This window comes from Vicia villosa, unplaced genomic scaffold, assembly GCF_029867415.1.
Source record: "Vicia villosa cultivar HV-30 ecotype Madison, WI unplaced genomic scaffold, Vvil1.0 ctg.002064F_1_1, whole genome shotgun sequence".
NCBI lineage: Eukaryota > Viridiplantae > Streptophyta > Magnoliopsida > Fabales > Fabaceae > Vicia > Vicia villosa.
The window spans coordinates 233,284-246,198 of NW_026705826.1; positions in this window are offsets into that span (position 1 = coordinate 233,284).

A 12,915-nucleotide genomic window follows, 5' to 3' on the forward strand; every position below is an offset into this window, starting at 1 on the left:
TACCGTGGAGATTTAAACTATCTGAAGGTCATTACCGAGAAAGATCCAAACCTCGCCTTCCTCCTACAAGATGCGAGAGAATTCATATCAAGTTTTCAAGTTCAAAATTGGGCAAATTACTTCACTATGCTTCGAGGCCCTGTTTACCCTATCCTGGTAAAAGAATTCTGGAAATTTTCCAGAATCAGTGATGATGAAAGCACAATTACCTCTGAAATCTTTAAACTTCCCATTTCTATTACCCTTTCATCTGTTGTCAAAGCAACAAGTTGTGTCTCTTCTGGAGTCACTCTTGAAGAATTCCAATCTAATTTAAAATTAATTGAATTCTTCAAAATCCTGTTCAATGATTATGTTCCTTATGATCCAAACAACCTTGAAAACCTTCTTCATTATCCAAAAATCTGGTTCAAATTTATCTTAACAAACCTTCGTCCTAGAATGGCAGTCAGGGATGTCCTGACCCATAGTGACCGAGTATTGGTTTTTCTTTTATCATATGATGAGTGGTAAATTGTTGTGAATTTGAGTGTGAATAATTAGCACTCATCAGCTTAATTCATTTGCTTTTCGTCAATAAACCTTAACTTTAGTGTATATTTGGTATAGTTTACGTTATAGTGTATATATTGCGTTATCGTGTAAATATCATTGAGTTTAATTGTTTTCATCTTATTTTTGTAGGTATTAAAGCATTGATATTTATTCATAGTTAGATAGAGCATTGAATAAGCTTTCCAACGCTTCAAACCGGGCGAAAATCGGAGTTACGGTTCTCAAGTTATGGCCGAAACAGTGCAGAATTTTTGCTGTTCTAGTGTACTTCGCCGGGCGGAGCAATTGGCTCGCCGGGCGAAGCAGAAATACTCAAAAATGTGATTTGCTACTGCCTGGAGTCGCCGGGCGAACCGTTTGCGTCGCCGGACGAAGCGGTACTGACTGAAACACGTTTTAAGGGCCAAAAACACATTTTTTAGGTTATGGTTGGATATTTTAGAGCTCCAATCCATCCAATAGCATTTTTTGAGTGGAATGATCCTAGAAAACACATTGGAGCTGTCAAAGGGATGATCCGGGGTTGAATCCTTCATCAATCGGAGCCGACAAACCGGGAGATTTTTGGGTTTTTCTCCATTTCTTCTCTTTGTAGTTTCTTTTGTGAGTTTTGTTATGTATATACTTTAATCTCATGTATATTTGTTGACTATTATGTTATGTAAAGCTTGCTTTCATATTTTTATGGATTATTGTCTTAGATTGTTGCTTTGTTGATATGTGTTTTAGTTGCTATAGAGATGTAGGGCTCTAATGCTTTTCTAGGATGATTTTCTATTAACTTAATTGCAGAGATGAATTAGGTTGATAATCACTTAGTGTCAGTGCTTAATGCGTCTGAGTGGTCGTGTTTGTCTGAGAGATCGACATTTACGAGAAGCTCGGATTTCTCATGTGTTGTTTAGGTGTTTGAGAGATCGTCACTTAGATAATGTTGTGGGTTGTGTTGTTGACATGTGGTAATATTGATAGGTTACAAGTTGAGTATATTCGGTCAATAAGTTTAAGTTTGTGAAGAGTAGATTATATGCAATACTTGATAGTTTCTTCTCTCTAAAGAATGAATTCTTTTTGTGTTAATATTTACTTTTCCATTTTTTATCTTTAACAAATTCAATCCAAACTCATAACTATGGAAACTGTTGAACGGCAGTTCAATGCACTAGTCCCTGTGGAGACGATAATTCCCGGATAAAAACTTTCAAATCTTTTGTTGCTTGCCGCTTTACCGCTTCAACAAAATGGCGCCGTTGCCGGGGATTGGTGTTTTATTGAATTTGCATTGCAATAGTTTCTTTGGTTTGGAGTTTTGTATATATTGAACATATTGTATATTCTTACTTGTCTATATTTGTGTATATGTTTACTATACTTTCACATGTTTTCTATACTTGTACATTTGTTATATTATTGTTTGTTTTCCTTTCACGTTTGCTTGTGTGTGGTTAGGAATAGCCGGACGGAAGTAACTTGAAGGAACGTTCTTAAATAACAGGCGTCGAGCTAACGACGTAAAACAAGCGCTTGTTGGGAGGCACCCCAACGTTTGTAAATTGTTTATAATTTTTTCTTTAGTTTTTGATTGTTTGTGTTCAAAGTTTGGCTCGATAGCTTGAGGTCGCAATTGGTGATTTATCAAGTTTGATCGTTGCGACTTGCGGATGTATGGTAATGATAGAGTTTAACATTTTGTACACGTTCGAGGTATGTGTTTATCACTTTCTAGATTGTAGCATATTCATGATACTTAGGCTTTTTGCAACTTGTATGCCATTCATTCTTTCGTATACTTGTTCATTTGTGAATCACTTTAGTTCCCAACCTTTTTGTGAGGAAGCTTTCCATTGTTTACATATGCGGGAGACCACAATTCTTGTTTTAACTAGATGTTATTATGTTTAATCTTTTGTTTGTATTGACTTTGTGAAAGCATGAAAATGATCAAGGCATTTTGTTTGATTTTGAGCACAACTACCTTAGCCATATTGTCATTTCACCTTGTGAGTGTGTGATCTTTTGTTAACCCCCTTTGAGCTTTTTGTCATTATCCATTTCGCTTTTTGAACTTGAGAATTAGTTCGCTTTTTGGTGGATTTTGATTGTTGTTTTTTCTTGAACCCTCAACCTTTTGTTGTTGTATGAGTTTTTACCTTGCCTTAGTAAGTGGGAGTATTCATTGTATAACGTTGGTTGAATTCAAGTTGGGGAGAGCATTGATTATGTGCTTGTTTGGTTGGTTGAGTATGTGTTGAGGAAAGGAAAAAGAAAAATAAAGAAAGAGAAAAATAGAAAAAGAAAGAAAAAGAAAAAGAAAGAAAAAAGAGGAAAAGCTTTGAAAAATAGTAAGACAAAGAGTATGGAATAAATTGTGCTAATAAGTTTTGTGTTTGGTGTGAAACTTGTGATGATGAAGAAGTGTGATTTAAATTATATTGTGTGAAACTTTGTGGAAGTAATTACTCCCTTAGTTTTAGGCAAGTTTTTGTTTCATTTAGCTTTAGGACTTATCACTTGTTTGTTTACCGAGCCGCATTACAACCTTGAAAAGCCCTTGTGATTTATGTTTTCATGTGTAAATGTGAATTTTTGAGATAAATGCATAATTTTGTCTATTGTTTGCAAGATTGTTGGATGAGTGAAAATTCTTCATTTTGTGTTTTTCATCTACCGGTGATTCTTTTTGCTAGGTGTGATTCATATGTGAACTTGCATTGTTTTAGAATGTTTGGCATAAATTTTGTATTTAGCATTGGTTTCATGTTTTTATGTTATCATCAAAGTAGTGGTAAGTAGTATACTTTGTGTGTACCGTTTTCGGTTGAGCCATACATTTGTTTCCTTCTTTAAAACTTGTCGTTTCGTGATTCTTTGATTGATCGTTTTTGTCATTTCGAGTTGTTTAGTTTTGTTTGAGGACAAACTTTCTTTTGAGTAAGATTTGTTTGTTTCTTGTTTGAGGACAAACAAGTCTAAGTTGGGGAGAGTTTGATGAGTGGTAAATTGTTGTGAATTTGAGTGTGAATAATTAGCACTCATCAGCTTAATTCATTTGCTTTTCGTCAATAAACCTTAACTTTAGTGTATATTTGGTATAGTTTACGTTATAGTGTATATATTGCGTTATCGTGTAAATATCATTGAGTTTAATTGTTTTCATCTTATTTTTGTAGGTATTAAAGCATTGATATTTATTCATAGTTAGATAGAGCATTGAATAAGCTTTCCAACGCTTCAAACCGGGCGAAAATCGGAGTTACGGTTCTCAAGTTATGGCCGAAACAGTGCAGAATTTTTGCTGTTCTGGTGTACTTCGCCGGGCGGAGCAATTGGCTCGCTGGGCGAAGCAGAAATACTCAAAAATGTGATTTGCTACTGCCTGGAGTCGCCGGGCGAACCGTTTGCGTCGTCGGGCGAAGCGGTACTGACTGAAACACGTTTTAAGGGCCAAAAACACATTTTTTAGGTTATGGTTGGATATTTTAGAGCTCCAATCCATCCAATAGCATTTTTTGAGTGGAATGATGCTAGAAAACACATTGGAGCTGTCAAAGGGATGATCCGGGGTTGAATCCTTCATCAATCGGAGCCGACAAACCGGGAGATTTTTGGGTTTTTCTCCATTTCTTCTCTTTGTAGTTTCTTTTGTGAGTTTTGTTATGTATATACTTTAATCTCATGTATATTTGTTGACTATTATGTTATGTAAAGCTTGCTTTCATATTTTTATGGATTATTGTCTTAGATTGTTGCTTTGTTGATATGTGTTTTAGTTGCTATAGAGATGTAGGGCTCTAATGCTTTTCTAGGATGATTTTCTATTAACTTAATTGCAGAGATGAATTAGGTTGATAATCACTTAGTGTCAGTGCTTAATGCGTCTGAGTGGTCGTGTTTGTCTGAGAGATCGATGTGGTGTCGTTTTCTTTTACCTCCCCGTTTCACTTGGGAGGACGGCACGCTAAACCCTTCACGCGAAATTTGGAAGGAGAATGCGCCCGTGGTGGGATGAATTTTATTTCAGTTCTTCCTACGATATCACACGAACTTTCTTATTTGTCCTACGAGTAGGAAAGGGGAAAAAAGATCTCAACTAAACCCTAGGAGTTTGCTAAGTGTGGGGATTTACACCTAGACTAGAAATTCTGGAGTCCGGGAGGTCGGTTATACATAGGGAAGTGTTTAAACACCCTACATATCTGTAGTACTCTACAGGAACCTTCTCTGTGTCATTGTGATTGTGTTTGCTGCTAATGATTGGGAAAGTTTCTCCTTTGTGTTAGGAGAAGGAATTGAATTGATTTGAAAAGACAGACAGACAGACAGACTGATTATTTTTGGTATTTTATTAGCTCGCTGAGGTTCCTTGTGAACCTCATGCCTACATATCCCTAGTGGAAGTCAGAGCTTAATATAGTTCGGGGAACTAACTAGGGAAATTAATTGTTTTTGTGCCTTGCTTGAAACTCAAGGTTGAAGCTTGGAATTAAATCTCTGTTTACAGTAAGGAGACATGAAATTATCTCTACAGAGAGGTATTTGTACTATTCTACCACAAACATTTTGAAAGAGTGACAGAATAACTGGATTCATTTCATTCAAGAGGGGGACCTTACTTGTGTGTGTGCAAGTATGCCAGTCAGATGCCTCTTAAATGAAAGAAAGATGCTCGTCCAAATTAGGGAAAGTGTACAAGTCTGGGGATGTGCCAGAGCATGTCTTTCAGAGTCCTAAATGGGAGACTTTGATTGAAATTGAAATTGAAATGTTTGTTTGTTTGAATGTGGTAGAGTAGTAAAAATATCTCTCTATAGAGATAAGCTATGTCTATCTACTGTATAAAAGATTTGAATTTAGCTGGCTTGTATGAGGCCCAAGCTTGAGGCTTTTTGATTGATTAATTGATATTATTGACTCTGGGAGATGACTCCACTGGGGATTAATTACAGGGTATTTTTGTGTTCTGTACAAAGCCCAGAATTGAGGCTGACTCTACTTAGGAAGACTCTATTTGTGTGCCTTGTACAAAGCCCAAGGTTGTGGCTAACTGCTGAGGATAATTGAATGACTCTATTTTATGTGCCTTGTACAAAGCCCAAGGTTGTGGCTAACTCTAGCTAGGGGAAAACATTATTTTCTGCCTTGTACAAAGCCCAAGGTTGTGGCGGACTTTTAAATAAACTGAGTATGGATGACTCTATGGGGAAAAGATCCTAGGTGTTAGGAATCTTTGACACATGAAAATATGGTTTATCTGCCTTGTACAAAGCCCAAGGTTGTGGCTACTGAGTGATGAAGAACTCACTGGGGAGACTCTATTATCTGCCTTGTACAATGCCCAAGGTTGAGGCTGACTCTTGACAGAGGAGTTTTATTGTTTGGGTGCCTTGTATGAAGCCCAAGGTTGAGGCTAACTGTTTTTGTTGGTTTTGACTCTACTGAGGAGATTTTATTTATTAAAAGACTGTTTTTCTTTGGAAGCTAACCCTTTCCAGGGATTTTGACTCAGCTGGTGAATTTGTCTATTAAAAGACTGATTTTATCATGTTTTTTTTTTGGAGGCTGACCCTTTCCAGGGGTTCTGACTCTTTTGGGGAAGTTATCTCCTAAGAGAATGAAATTATTCTTTTGACTTTTTATTAATTTGACTTTGGAGGCTAACCCTTTCCAGGGATTTTTATTGAAATGATGGATTGATTTTAATTGACTTTGGAGGCTAACCCTTTCCAGGGATTTTGACTTTTTAGACAGATGTTGGAGGCTAACCCTTTCCAGGGGTTTTGACTTTTTAGACAGATGTTGGAGGCTAACCCTTTCCAGGGGTTTATGATTGAAAAGTGGATGGCAGAAAGATTATCTAGTGGAGACTCTTTGTTTAAAGCCCAAGATGAAGGCTGACTCAATGCTGAGGATGACCAAAACATAGATCCTAGACTCTGCTAAGGAGGATTGATGAAGATAAGGGTGACAGAGACTGTCCATGTCTCTCATTCCAAAAAGTGTACTCAATGTGAAATTGAGACAAACTTAGCTTGTTTTAAGTCTGGTTTAAATTGGAAGAAACTCACCAGGGTAGGCTAAAAGGTGACTAAAGACCTGTTCCTATGTTTATAAGAAACCTGATGGGTCCTTGTATACAAGCTCAAGAGGAAGCTGGAAATGCTTTTAAGAAGCCTGTGGGTCCTTGTACAAAGCCCAAGAGGAGGCTAATCGAGGGTCCTTGTTATAGCACAAGAGAAAGCTTATGTAGTTTTGAACTTATTTTGGCTCTAAGCAAATGGGTAAGAGGTTTCACCGGGAATAATTCCTCTTTGGGTGGATGTGTCCTATATTTTTGGATTCTAAGGTTTTTGCCAAGATGTTTCACCGGGAATAATTCATCTTGGGGGTGTGAACTACAGATCTCTAATTAGGAAAGAGCCTTCATCGGGAAGACATTCTCAATCCTAGGCCATATTCCTATAATATATATATATAGTTTAACTGTCCTAGGGTTTATACTCAAACGTAGTTCTAAACTAATATATGCACAGTTTATATTTGACAGTAATTTAAATAAAGACTGTAAATTGAAAGCTTGTAAAGCCTAACCTGGATGGAGTGGAGGCCATTGAAGAAGTATGTACAGAGCCTCAATCAGTAATTTTTGTTGTTTTTGTTGATAACAGTTGAATGTATATGATAAACAGTTAATGGTTTTTGAAAACAGAAGAAGTGAAGATGGACAAAGGTCACATAGGTATCTGAAGAGTTTCACCGGGAATAATGCCCTTCAAATACCAGAAGAATGTTTTGAAAACAGAAAGAATATTTTGAAAATACAGTTTTGAAAACAAGCTAAGAAGAGAAGGTTTTTTGGGACTTACACTCTATTAGAGGCCCGGTTAAAAATGATTTACTGTTGATGAAAACAGTTGAAGAAAAGATTGAAATGATATAAGGTTTTGTTGTTTGAAAACCTTAATCGTCTGTTTAATCGGAGATTGAAAACAATTTTGTAGATTGACAAAAGTCAACTTAATTAAGGCAAAGATGAAATCTATACCTAATTAAGACCTAAATAAATAGGGTTTTTATCATAACATTATTCACAAAGTAATTAGGTTAAAACAAAATGAATATATATATTTTAAAGTTTTTAAGAAAACATTTAAAACATACTATTTTAAACCTAATTAAAATACATGAAATAAATAATATTTTTATGATTTTTTTGATTATTTATAAAATATATATATTAATCAACAAGTGTTTAAAAAATGAAGTCAAAATGAATTAATTTGATAAGTTAAATAATTGGTTTAAGTTGTGAAGGAATTAAGTTAGAAAAGTGATAAAAAAATAGGTTTTGGTCCTAGCAAGGCTTGAACTCACGCCCTTATAGCCACACACTCAAAACAACACCACTGAGCCAAACGCCAGTTGGTGACTATAACACGCGCGCATTTGGTTTTGTTTTAAAACAAGTTAGAAAAATCTGAAAAAAATAAAAGGGATGAAAAAGTCTGGGGCGAGGGGGATTCGAACCCCAGACTTGTGGCATGATGATACTAAGGGCGCATGTGTGGCCACTAGGGCAAGTTGTTTAGTCGTTAATAAAACGCATACCATTCAAAATAAAATAAACCCTGTCCTGAGAATTCAAATTTGCGCGCCACCACCATCTTCGTCTTCAACCTCAAGCTCTCCATTTTTGGATTTCTGAACTCACTCGTTTCTCAACCATTTGTCATGATGTAAACACGAAACTTGCTCTAATTTCACTCACGATTCTAAATATGTAACTAACATGAACTATTATTAACTACATCTAACTAATTTATCAGAAATCGTGAAGAACCCTAAAATTTCAAAATCAAATTAAATGACTATACTGAAAGATAAATGGATGATGATAGAGGGTTTTCAATCCTCTGATGATGCTGAACAAGATAGAATCGAGCTATTTCACAAAAGGTACTTAAATTAGAGAGGCGAAGTTCAGAAACTTACCTCTGAAAATGGAGATCGTGAGGATGATTGAGAGCACCTGGGTTTGAATGAATGATCTCAATAGCTTCCCTGAGACTCAATGATGCTAACTGGATGCTTATTGTAGCCTGAATCCTTCTGAATTGTTCTATGGACCTCCCTCGATTTGAGCTTCAAGTGGACATGGAGGTTGTTGAATCCTGAGTTACAGATGAGCTGCATCCATCTGGTTAGCTTCACTATGACCTGAGGAGTGTGTCTGGATGATCGGCTTGCCTTGAAACCTTCTGAATCACTCCATGGACCTCCAACTGCAAGTGCTCCAAAGTGAGAGCAACAATAGTGTTCCTCCACCTACAGAAGTGATCCAGGTGCTTGGATCACCTCAAATGACCTCCCTTGAGATGTTAGAATGCTCACTTCCCAAAGATAAGCTTTGGTTTGAAGAAATCGATTCTTCTTGCCAAAGAACTTTGAAAAACAATGAACAAGAGGATAGAAAGAGAAAGCAAGTAATATGGTTGCTTTGGTGTGTTTTTGAATGAGGAATGCATCTGTATTTATAGGCAAATGGATCAGTATAGCTGCAGAGGAGTGAGCTTCCTTAGTGAAGTTGATTTGCTTTCTTAGCCATGAAGGAATTTTGCAAATATCTCTTATGCAATGATGAGAATTTTGATTCCATTTGATCAATCCCCTAGCCCTCGATTTTGCTTGATCTTAGGGGACAATTCTGAGCCAGAAATGAGCTCTAATTGGTTGGTGAGAAGATTCCTTGGGTGATTCATCAATTTGCCATAAATTCACAAATGTAATCATTACATAATCACATGTTCTTGTTTTTAGAATCTTCTTCAATCCTTATGGCATGGTGAAAATGAATGCATGGCATGGTTTCAAATGTGTTATGGGTCGTGTAGCATCCATAAGAGAGGTTATTTGCACAAAATTTGCAAAGTCCAAAAGTGTCCATGACCTATAATTTTACTTCATGAGGCCAACTTTGAACAAGCATAACTCCTAGCTCAAATTGAATTTGGAGAAGGTTGAACAAATTTGGAAAGCCCTAAACATCTACTTCAAATCATTAGTTTATGTCTTCTTCAGAATCATTTAGGAAATTTGTGAAAAATGAGCCCAAAGTTGGATGAAAACTAGGTTAAAACACTTAGAAAAATTTCTAAGTGTTTATGACCTAAACTTCAAAATTTCCAAAACTTCATAAATGGTTGATCTTTTGAAAAAATTTCCTTTGTAAGATGTTGTTTTATTTTGCAAGATCTACAACTTTCATGTTGGAAGTTTTTTGAGTTGTGTAGGTGAAATTTTGAGATCTCACCATGCCTTCAAAAACCCTAATTCCCGACTTTTCGCTCCTTGATGAATTTCTTTGAATTTCTTTGGCCAAATGACTTTGACATCCATATATTGATGATATTGATCTTTGAAAGTCATTTTTTGACCAAAAACCTTAAAAGTCAATGATGATCCTTCACAGTTGACTTTTTCCTGACAAAGTGAATTTTTGGGCTTCTGTGTAGAAATAAGATCTTCTCCACAAATGGATGATATAAATGGATTATATGGAGGTAGTAGAGATCCTTGAATCATGTCTTGAGTTTTGGATTCATGCCCTGATCAGAAGTCAACTATCTTGGTGAATTAGGTCAAAACCCTAATTTGTCGATCATGTGAAAGCAATGACTGTAGACTTTGAATTGAAGTGTGATGTCCAGTAGACCTTGTAATATGAGTTATTTGAAGATGATTGATGTCTTTGAATGACCCTCTGAGGTTTTTTAGGGTTTCCCAAATGTGATCCCTGATTTCAGTCCTTGATAGGCTCAGAACCCTAGTCTGGCGACCTGAGTAAACCTGTACTCATATGACTGGATGTCTAATCAATCATAGGTGAGAAAAGTGAAGTCTTTGAGCCTCATGATTGTATTAGGGACTAATCCTTGTATTGATTGATCCTTTGCCTGAGCTTTCTTGTCTTTGAGCATCCTCGATTAGGTACCAGATGGAGAAATGACTGCTCTGGGAACTTGTCTTGACCTGATAAAAAAAATCCTGAAGATATGCCATCTCAGGGGGGTCAAAAATTAGGGTATGACAATCGACATTTACGAGAAGCTCGGATTTCTCATGTGTTGTTTAGGTGTTTGAGAGATCGTCACTTAGATAATGTTGTGGGTTGTGTTGTTGACATGTGGTAATATTGATAGGTTACAAGTTGAATATATTCGGTCAATAAGTTTAAGTTTGTGAAGAGTAGATTATATGCAATACTTGATAGTTTCTTCTCTCTAAAGAATGAATTCTTTTTGTGTTAATATTTACTTTTCCATTTTTTATCTTTAACAAATTCAATCCAAACTCATAACTATGGAAACTGTTGAACGGCAGTTCAATGCACTAGTCCCTGTGGAGACGATAATTCCCGGATAAAAACTTTCAAATCTTTTGTTGCTTGCCGCTTTACCGCTTCAACAAAATGGCGCCGTTGCCGGGGATTGGTGTTTTATTGAATTTGCATTGCAATAGTTTCTTTGGTTTGGAGTTTTGTATATATTGAACATATTGTATATTCTTACTTGTCTATATTTGTGTATATGTTTACTATACTTTCACATGTTTTCTATACTTGTACATTTGTTATATTATTGTTTGTTTTCCTTTCACGTTTGCTTGTGTGTGGTTAGGAATAGCCGGACGGAAGTAACTTGAAGGAACGTTCTTAAATAACAGGCGTCGAGCTAACGACGTAAAACAAGCGCTTGTTGGGAGGCACCCCAACGTTTGTAAATTGTTTATAATTTTTTCTTTAGTTTTTGATTGTTTGTGTTCAAAGTTTGGCTCGATAGCTTGAGGTCGCAATTGGTGATTTATCAAGTTTGATCGTTGCGACTTGCGGATGTATGGTAATGATAGAGTTTAACATTTTGTACACGTTCGAGGTATGTGTTTATCACTTTCTAGATTGTAGCATATTCATGATACTTAGGCTTTTTGCAACTTGTATGCCATTCATTCTTTCGTATACTTGTTCATTTGTGAATCACTTTAGTTCCCAACCTTTTTGTGAGGAAGCTTTCCATTGTTTACATATGCGGGAGACCACAATTCTTGTTTTAACTAGATGTTATTATGTTTAATCTTTTGTTTGTATTGACTTTGTGAAAGCATGAAAATGATCAAGGCATTTTGTTTGATTTTGAGCACAACTACCTTAGCCATATTGTCATTTCACCTTGTGAGTGTGTGATCTTTTGTTAACCCCCTTTGAGCTTTTTGTCATTATCCATTTCGCTTTTTGAACTTGAGAATTAGTTCGCTTTTTGGTGGATTTTGATTGTTGTTTTTTCTTGAACCCTCAACCTTTTGTTGTTGTATGAGTTTTTACCTTGCCTTAGTAAGTGGGAGTATTCATTGTATAACGTTGGTTGAATTCAAGTTGGGGAGAGCATTGATTATGTGCTTGTTTGGTTGGTTGAGTATGTGTTGAGGAAAGGAAAAAGAAAAATAAAGAAAGAGAAAAATAGAAAAAGAAAGAAAAAGAAAAAGAAAGAAAAAAGAGGAAAAGCTTTGAAAAATAGTAAGACAAAGAGTATGGAATAAATTGTGCTAATAAGTTTTGTGTTTGGTGTGAAACTTGTACCCTATGTTCTTAAGTAAAATTAATGATTAAATCATTCCTGTCAGATTAACTCATTATAAGAACTTAACTAGATTCATCTTCTTAAGATTTACACTTTCTTAGAAATAATAGCAAAGGAACTCAGTGATTGCATTTTTTTTTTTAAAGAAAAATTTCATGTCAAAATGTCAAAGACTTACATACTTCAAACCAGAAAGAAGTAGTTAAACTAAAGAAATTGAAATTAATTTTAAGTCTTCATGAAAAACATTATCATTTTCAAAAACAGCTTAACTATTAATTAGGAACACTTCTTAAGAGGCAAAAATAAAAGCTCACACGATTACCACCTAGGAACCCTGATTAGGATAACTGTCTTGCCTGTCTTCATAGTCTGAATATTTATTGTGTTATTATTCCTTTGAGACCTCAAGAGTCATACACCTCTTTGGAAACCTCTCCCAGAAATTATAAACTCTAGTGTCTAGGTATCCTTCCCGTAGCTACCCCCAAAATTAAGCCAAAATGTCTATTACACTTCCCATTTACCACTATATATTTCTTCTATTTAACATCATTATTCAGCCACTCCACCTTAAATTGAAGCATCTATCTTCTTCAAGAAAAAAAAACCAACCATCATGTCCATTCAAACCTTCCATGGTGATAAGAACCTGCTAGAAGTCCTGGTCGAGAAGCAACTCGGAAACTCATCAGATGAATACCTTCTCCATAAGGTCTTTGCTTATCAA